At 41.9% G+C, this 7,864-nt stretch overlaps 1 pseudogene across 1 annotated transcript; it reads left to right on the forward strand.

The window, feature by feature from the left end:
• Window positions 1-2,422: 2,422 nt before the first annotated feature.
• On the forward strand, window positions 2,423-3,955 carry LOC308343250 (rab GDP dissociation inhibitor alpha-like; annotated as a pseudogene). The gene is made up of 2 exons: window positions 2,423-2,742; window positions 2,948-3,955. The product of its transcript is annotated as a rab GDP dissociation inhibitor alpha-like (transcript).
• Window positions 3,956-7,864: the final 3,909 nt, after the last annotated feature.

Genomic DNA, 7,864 nt, shown 5'->3' on the forward strand with positions numbered 1-7,864 from the left:
AGCAGTATTTGGCACATAGCAAAGAATCAATAAATATTTGTCAGATGATTAAATATCCCATAACATGCATTGTTTAATGATGCAAAAATGGTAACATAGATAAGACCTCTGCCTTTAGTGAGTTAAAGTTGAGTGGGGAAATATCTCTACCCTCTGATTACATTCCTTCCTTCCACCCCTAATATTGTTGGTTCCCCCCCCACCAGAATGCTAACAGCATGGTTTTATTTCCCTATTATACTACTTTATTATGTCAGGGAATGATTTTAAGGTTTGATTTGGCAATTTTGCTCTAATGAGGAATGTATTGCTTTGAAGGGGAAAGGAGAAATGTAGGTATTTAACAAAAATTAAATTTATTTACATTTATTATTTAAAAATGCATGTAAGTTCATGGAAACTTGGGAAGAAATAGATAAAATAAGGTGGAAGAACTCCAAAAGGTTTGCTTTCATGTCACCAAGGAAACTGAGGGAGACTCTGTAGTGAACCCCATGAAATAGAAGGGTCATCTGAGAGTAAGCAGAATTTGATTGAACTTTGGTTACTTCGATCATGTTTGCCTCAGTTTTTTTGGTCATGATTCAATATGAAAAATGGCCACTTAAGTGAAATAAATATTATATGATGACAGAAATACGGGTATTTGGCTTTACTCCACCTAGAAGAATGTTGGGGATGGTTTGAGAGGGGTTGATGCAGTAGCTTGTTAATTCTAGAATGTAAATTCTAGATAGTTAACAGACAGTGTAATATTTGTTTCAGGTGGACAATATAGCAATTCAACACTTCCATACAAGACTCAGTGCTCGTCACTGCAAGTGTATTCTTTAATCCCCATCGCATATTCTGCCATCCCCTGCCCACTTCTCTAGTAACCATCAGTTTGTTCTCTATAGTTAAAGATTCTTGGGGACCCCTGGGTGGCTCAGTCAGTTAAGCATCTGCCTTTATTTCAGGTCATGATCTCAGGGTCCTGGGATCGAGTCCTGTGTTGGGTTTACTGCTTAATGGGGAGTCTGCTTCTCTCTCTCCTTCTGCCCCTCCCCTGCTCATTTTCTCTTTTTCTCTCCCCAATAATAATAAAAAATAAGAGTCAGTTTCCTGGTTTCTTTCTCTCTTTTTTACCCCTTTGCTGATTTGTTTTATTTCTTAAATTCTACATATGAGTAAAATCTTATAGTATTTGTTTTTCTCTGTCTTATTCACTTGTATGTTAAGAGTAATTTTATTGTTCAAAAATAATAAAAAATCAATCAAAGTGACTAAATGCCTACATTTTTAAGTGTCATAAATATTTGTTTAGGTATTAAATAAACAACAATTTATTTAATTATCAAATAATAATTATTATTAGATAATTTAATCATTAAATAAATAAATGGTAACAAATGCATTCATATATGAGATATAATAAATTTATATATAATATGTAATATATAAATAGATTTATAAATAAAGAATAAATAAAATGAGTAAGTTTAATGAAAAAATAAATAACTTATTTAATTTTTAATAAATAAATAATACGATTTGTCTGAATTGCATCTGCTATGTAAAGTACCAAGATTTTAAAAAAGAATGATAAATTACTTACTATAAGTATCATAACAAATCTTATCATTGAGTTATATATGCTGCACTTGGGTCCCATCATGAAGGAGAGCTTAAGTGTCCTTTTTTACTCAGGGAAAGTGTATAGAGTGGATCAACAGATAGTTACATAACAGAATATTATTTAAAACCTGCAAGAGGCATCATTTCTATTACAATCAAACCATTTTTGGTTGAATATGGCTTAAATGTAATGAATAATGAGTAATACAGATGAGTTAAAGTAGAAAATTTCTATTTTTAAATAAATCTTCTAGATTGTTTAATGTTTAAAACTAACCACGTAAAATTATAACTTTGGTAAGAAGTAACTGAAACAAAATATTAGAAAAAGCAAATTAAAAAAAAAAAAAAAAGTGTGATCAGTAAAATGCCAGAAGTAAAATCCTGAGTCTCATGAAAATTTGGGTATTAATGTTAGCTATGTAAACATTAAAATTAATGGAATTAAAACCTTAACAAATAAATTTACAGAAGAAAAGTATACTTAAAGCTACTGAATTAGGGCACATGGGTGGCTCAGTTGTTTGGGCAATTGCCTTTCACTCAGGTCACGATCCCGGAGTCCTGGAATGGAGTCCCATAGAGGGCTCCCTGCTCAGTGGGGAGTCTGTTTCTCACTCTGACTCTCTCCCCTCTCATGGTCTCTCTCACTCACTCTCTCTAAAATAAATAAATGAAATCTTAAAAAAAAAAAAAAAAAACAGAAACAAAACAAACAAACAAAAACAACTACTGAATCATCCTGGCCCAGGCAGCTGTGGTGGAGCAGGAGGAGGAGTGACTGTGTTGGCAGTTAGGCCTGACCATGGACGAGGAATATGATGCGATCATTCTGGGGACTGGCTTCACTGAATGTTTCCTGTCAGGCATATTGTGCGTGAATGGAAAGAAAGTGCTGTATATGGACCGGAACCCTTACTATGAGGGTGAGAGCCTCCACACCCCCGAGGAGCTGTATAAACTTTTTCAGTTGCTGGAGGGGTCCCCTGAGGCGATGGGAAGGGGCCAAGACTGGAACATTGACCTGATCCCCAAATTCCTCATGGCCAGTGGGCAGCTGGTAAAGATGTTGCTGTATACAGAGGTGACATGCTACTTGACTTGAAGGTGGTGGAGGGCAGCTTTGTCTAAAAAGATCTATAAAGTGGGGTGCCTGGGTGGCTCAGTGGGTTAAGGCTAAGCCTCCCCCTTCAGCTCAGGTCATGATCCCAGGGTCCTGGGATCGAACCCCGCATCGGGCTCTCTGCTCAGTAGGGAGCCTGCTTCCTTTCCTCTCTCTCTGCCTGCCTCTCTGCCTACTTGTGATCTCTGTCAAATAAATAAATAAAATCTTAAAAAAAAAATCTATAAAGTGCCATCCACTGAGAATGAAGCCTTGGCTTTCAATCTGATGGGCATGTTTGAGAAATGGTGTTTCTGCAAGTTCTGGTGTTTGTGGCAAACTTTGATGAAAATGATCTCAAGACCTTTGAGGATGTTGACCCCCCAGAGCACCAGCATGCCTAACCAGGGCCAGGATGTCATCGACCTCACTGGCCATGCCTTTGTCCTCTACTGCACTTATGACTACCTGGACCAGCTCTGTCTTGAGACCATGAAGTGCATCAAGTTGTACAAATAGTCCCTGGCTCCATATGGAAAGAGTCCTTATGTCTAACCACTCTATGGCCTTGGTGAGCCGCTTCAGGGCTTTTCAAGATCACCATCCATAGAGGGACACATATGCTCAACAAACCTATGGATGGTATCATCAAGGAGAATGGCATGGTAATGGGCGTGAAGCCTGAGGGAGAGGTAGCTCACTGCAAGCATCTGATCTGTGACCCCAGCTACAGTCTGGACTGAGTGTGGAAGGCTGGCCAGGTTATCCGCATCATCTCTAGCTTCAGCCGTCCCATCAAGAATACTGATGATGCCAACTCCTGCCAAATCATCACCCCCTAGAACCAAGTTAACAGGAAGTCAGACATCTATGTGTGAATGATCTCCTATGCACACAACATGGCTGCCCAGGGCAAGTACATCACCATTGCCAGCCAGCACCATGGTGGAGACTACAGAAGTGGAAAAGGAGGTTGAACCTGCCCAGAGCTGCTGGAGCTCATTGACTAGAAGTTTGTGGCCATCAATGATGGCCCATTAAGAACCCTTTTATGAGCCCACTGACCATGGTTCCTAGAGCCAGGTGTTCTGTTCCTGCTCCTATGATGCCACCACACACTTCAAGACAACCTGCAATGACATCAAATTCATCTACAAGCACATGGCAGGCTCTATTTTTGACTTTGAGAACATGAAACACAAACAGAATGATGTCTTTGGAGAAACTGATCAGTGACTACTGATGCCCTCCATACACACTTCAGCCCTTGTGCCCTCTCGCCTGACCTAAGTCTGTTCTCTTTGAAGGTTGGAAAGATGGGTATGACTGGGTACCCCTGTTTCCAGCATTCTCTGCTTCCCAACCACATTCTACATTCCTGTCACCCACCTCATGGATTCACTGACCAAATCTTTAACCTTAGTGATGGTTTGGGAGATGGGGGGTTGAATAGCATTCTCTTTCTTGGCCTTTCCTTATTCTGGGAAAAGAGGGTTCTTTTCCTTGCCTCTCCTAATTCTTCTGCTCTGTTTGGGAAGGACGTGAAGGAAAACCTGACTTCTGCCCCCACTGTTCTTATCCCTACTGTAGTGGCCTTTGGAGATGCCTCCTGCCTCTCCCCACTAACTCTCTTGTGTGTTGGAGAGAAGGGGCCCTCCCAGCACAAAGTTGTATCCCTCCCCCAACCTGGCCCTCATTAATTTATTCTAATTTATTAACTTTGGCCCACTGATCTGAGAAGGGAACACTGTGCCTCTCACAGCCTTCTCCTGCAGCCTGGGTTGGAAGAGGGCTTGGGTGTGGCCCAGTTAGAGGTTGATCTTGCTGTTTTTGTTTCTTGTTTTTGTGTTTGTGTTCTCTGGCATTTGCTGAGGAAAAAAAAAAAAAAAAAAATGTGAGCAAACCTGAAGGAGGTGGAAAAATGGATCCAAACCCCAGTATGCCCTGCCCAACCCCACAACTTTTTCTTTAGCGGTGGGAAACCCTTACCTTGCAAATTAAATGTGTCCACTTCCCAAACCTCTAGTGTATTTCACAGAAAACCTCCTGATAAAACTGTGTTGAAAGCTGAAAAAAAAAAAACAAACCTACTGAATTATCTTAAAATTCTACTGAAATTTTCAAATTTCAAATTTTACTACCCTAAAATTATATCACAAAATAATGTCACAGAGAAAAATTTAGGATAAGCACATCTAACTATTTACAACCATTTAAATATATATTTTAAAATACTTGATTGATTTCATATTAATATTATTTTAAAATAAATACACTTTAATTTTTTTTACAGTGGCACACTTTTTTTTTTTTTTAAGATTTGTTTATTTATGGGGGGAAGATGCAGAAGGAGAGGGAGAGAAAGAATTACAAGCAGACTCCCCACTCTCCTGCCCAGGGCAGAGCCAGGCACTGACTCGCTCTCATGACCCTGAGATCATCACCTGGGCCAAAAGCAAGAGTCAGACACTAAACCAGCTGAGCCACAGGTGCCCCTAAAGAGGCACATTTTCTAGTAATATGGAAAGAACTATGTAAATAAGTATGAATTAATTTACAACCAATTTAGCACATTTAAAAAAGTTTAATACAGGGACGCCTGGGTGGCTCAGTGGGTTAATGCCTCTGCCTTCGGCTCAGGACATGATCCCAGGGTCCTGGGATCGAGCCCCGCATTGGGCTCTCTGCTCAGCGGGAAGCCTGCTTCCTCTCTCTCTCTCTCTCTGCCTGCCTCTGCCTACTTGTGATCTCTCTCTGTCAAATAAATAAAATCTTTAAAAAAGCTTAATACACAAATATCATTTGTAAACAAATTTCTCACTGTCTTATGTTTTATTTTTTTGGCCAAAGGAGTATAGCCTTTAAAACTATCCTCCTCAGATGTTTCTCTTACTTAAAAATGTCCTTGGGTAGGGGTGGGGGTGGGGGGGCTACCTGGGTGGTTCAGTCAGTTAAGCAACTGCCTTCAGCTCGGGTCATGATCCCAGGGTCCTGAAATTGAGCCCTGTATTGGGCTCCCTGCTCGGTGGGGAGCCTATTTCGCCCTCTTCTTCTGCCTGCTGCTCCCCCTGCTTGTGCTGTCTCGCTGTCAAATAAATAAAGTCTGTAAAATAATAAATAAAACATGAAAGTGTCCTTGGAATTACTGACAGTTGTAAATACATTATAGGAAACATTATCTTCACAGTGGAGGCTAACAGGCTTATACCTACTGATAGCTTACAACTATTACAAGAATCCTGACGGTTTGGAAGTAGTCAACTAAACAGAACATACAATTATCAAATCCAAACACATGTTTATGAGACATTTTTCTTTGACACCCTCATTTTATCTCTGAAGAGACATTTTGTCAAAAGTAAATGGTGGATAAATACAAATACTTAATTACAAGCAGAGTTAAGATTAACTTTTGGCCGCAGAGAGTATAGATGAAAATCAAAATAGCAAAAGATATTACAGTGCATGTAGTTTACCTCTAATGAATGAGCCCTCAGCTTCACTCCACCTCAAATTCTAGCAAACTGTGCTAAGTTCAAATGATTAAGTATACAACCTGCGTCCTGTGTAAGCAAGGGACAGGACAGCTGTTTTAAAACCTTATTTAAGAGGAGTCAAGATGGCGGAGAAGTAGCAGGCTGAGACGACATCGGGTAGCAGGAGATCAGCTAGACAGCTTATCTAAACATTGTGAACACCTACAAATCCAATGGGAAATCGAAGAGAAGAAGAGCAACAATCCCAGAAACAGAAAATCGATCACTTTCTGAAAGGTAGGACCTGCGGAGAAGTGAATCCAAAGCGACGGGAAGATAGACCCCGGGGGGAGGGGCCGGCACCCGGCAAGCGGCGGAGCGACGGAGCACAAAATCGGGACTTTTTAAAAGTCGGCTCCACTGGGAGACATCGCTCCAGAGGCTAAACCGGGGGGAAACCCAGGCGGGGTCAGCATAACCCCAGGACCCGCGGGGTCACAGAAGGACTGGGGGTGTCTAAGTGCCGCAGAGCTCGCAGGTATTAGAGCGGGGAAGCCGGCTACAGCGACAAAGCCGAGGAGTGAGCTCTAAGCCCAGGGTTACCTTGTGCCGGTCGCAGGCTGGGAGGGCTCGGAGCGCGGCCGGAGGCCACGGAGACAAAAGCGACCCGGCGCTTTTCTCCAGCTCCAACAATTGACTGCTTTCCTCGAGGCGTGACCGCAAGCCAGGGAGGCGGGGCTGTTGGGCGCTTTGCTCTGAGAGCGCACTGAGGAGCGGAACCCCAAGCTCTCGGCTCCTCCGGGCCGAGAGATTGGGAGGCCGCCATCTTCATTCCCGTCCTCCGGAACTCTACGGAAAGCGCTCAGGGAACAAAAGCTCCCGAAAGCGAACCCGAGCGGATCCCTTAGTCCGGCCCCTGGCAAGGGCGGTGCAATTCCGCCTGTGGCAAGGACACTTGAGAATCACTACAACAGGCCCCTCCCCCAGAAGATCAACAAGAAACCGATCCAAAACCAACTTCAGTCACCAAGAACAGCGGAATTCCACAGCAGGAGAAAGCAAATCCTACCTGGACAAAATGACAAGGCGGAAAAACTCACCTCAAAAAAAAAGAACAAGAGGCCGTACCGAAGGCTGGAGACCTAATCAATACAGACATAGGTAGCATGACAGATCTAGAGTTCAGAATGACAATTCTCAAGGTTCTAGCTGGGCTCGAAAAAGGCATAGAAGATATTAGAGAAACCCTCTCCGGAGAGATAAAAGCCCTTTCTGGAGAAATAAAAGAACTAAAATCTAACCAAGTTGAAATCAAAAAAGCTATTCATGAGGTGCAATCAAAAATGGAAGCTCTCACTGCCAGGATAAATGAGGCAGAAGAAAGAATTAGTGACATAGAAGACCAAATGACAGAGAATAAAGAAGCTGAGCAAAAGAGAGACAAACAAATACTGGACCACGAGGAGAGAATTCGAGAGATAAGCAACACCATAAGACGACACAACATTAGAATAATTGGGATTCCAGAAGAAGAAGAAAGAGAGAGGGGAGCAGAAGGTATATTGGAGACAATTATTGGAGAGAATTTCCCTAATATGGCAAAGGGAACAAACATCAAAATCCAGGAAATGCTAAGAACGCCCCTCAAAATCAATAAAAATAGGTCCAC

Source organism: Martes martes, assembly GCF_963455335.1.
Source record: "Martes martes genome assembly, chromosome: 5".
NCBI lineage: Eukaryota > Metazoa > Chordata > Mammalia > Carnivora > Mustelidae > Martes > Martes martes.